The sequence below is a fragment of the Callorhinus ursinus genome, unplaced genomic scaffold (assembly GCF_003265705.2).
Source record: "Callorhinus ursinus isolate GAN/ISIS: 27379988/994484 unplaced genomic scaffold, GSC_fseal_2.0 scaffold25, whole genome shotgun sequence".
NCBI classification, from domain to species: domain Eukaryota; kingdom Metazoa; phylum Chordata; class Mammalia; order Carnivora; family Otariidae; genus Callorhinus; species Callorhinus ursinus.
In genome coordinates, this window is record NW_027397087.1 from 35,434,748 (window position 1) to 35,436,254 (window position 1,507).

The window sequence follows — 1,507 nt, forward strand, 5'->3', positions numbered from 1 at the left end:
ACAGTCACCTTACAGGCAATACAATGGCACTAAATTCATACCTTTCAATAGTTACCCTGAATGTAAATGGGCTCAATGCCCCAATCAAAAGACACAGGCTATCAGATTGGATTAAAAAACAAGACCCATCCATATGCTGTCTGCAAGAGACTCATTTTAGACCCAAAGACACCCCCAGATTGAAAGTGAGGGGGTGGAACACCATTTACCATGCTAATGGACACCAAAAGAAAGCTGGGGTGGCAATCCTTATATCAGACAAATTAGATTTTAAACCAAAGACTGTAATAAGAGATGAAGAAGGACACTATATCCTACTTAAAGGGTCTATCCAATAAGAAGATCTAACAATTGTAAATATGTATGCCCCTAACATGGGAGCAGCCAATTATATAAGGCAATTAACAACAAAAGCAAAGAAACACATGGACAATACAATAATAGTGGGGGACTTTAACACCCCCCTGACTGAAATGGACAGATCATCTAAGCAAAAGATCAACAAGGAAATAAAGACTTTAAATGAAACACTGGACCAAATGGACTTTCAGACATATTCAGAACATTCCATCCCAAAGCAACGGAATACACATTCTTCTCTAGTGCCCATGGAACACTCTCCAGAAGAGATCACATCCTAGGTCACAAATCAGGTCTCAACCGGTACCAAAAGATTGGGATTATTCCCTGCATATTTTCAGACCACAATGCTTTCAAACTAGAACTCAATCACAAGAGGAAAGTCGGAAAGAACGCAAATACATGGAGGCTAAAGAGCATCCTACTAAAGAATGAATGGGTCAACCAGGAAATTAAAGAAGAATTAAAAAAAATTCATGGAAACCTATGAAAATGAAAACTCAACTGTTCAAAATCTTTGGGATACAGCAAAGGCAGTCCTGAGAGGCAAGTATATAGCAATACAAGCCTTTCTCAAGAAACAAGAAAGGTCTCAAATACACAACCGAACCCTACACCTAAAGGAGCTGGAGAAAAAACAGCAAATAAAGCCTAAACCCAGCAGGAGAAGAGAAATCATAAAGATCAGAGCAGAAATCAATGAAATAGAAACCAACAGAACAGTAGAACAGATCCACGAAACTAGGAGCTAATTCTTTGAAAGAATTAACAAGAGTGATAAACCCCTGGCCAGACTTCTCAAAAAGAAAAGAGAAAGGACCCAAACCAACAAAATCATGAATGAAAGAGGAGAGATCACAACCAACACCAAGGACATACAAACAATTATAAGAACATATTATGAGCAACTCTATGCCAGCAAATTAGATAACCTGGAAGAAATGGGTGCATTCCTAGAGATGTATCAACTACCAAAATTGAGCCAGGAAGAAATAGAAAACCTGAACAGACCTATAACCCCTAAGGAAATTGAAGCAGTCATCCAAAATCTCCCAACAAACAAAAGCCCAGGGCCAGATGGCTTTCCAGGGGAATTCTACCAAACATTTAAAGAAGAATTAATACCTATTCTCTTGAAACTGTTCCA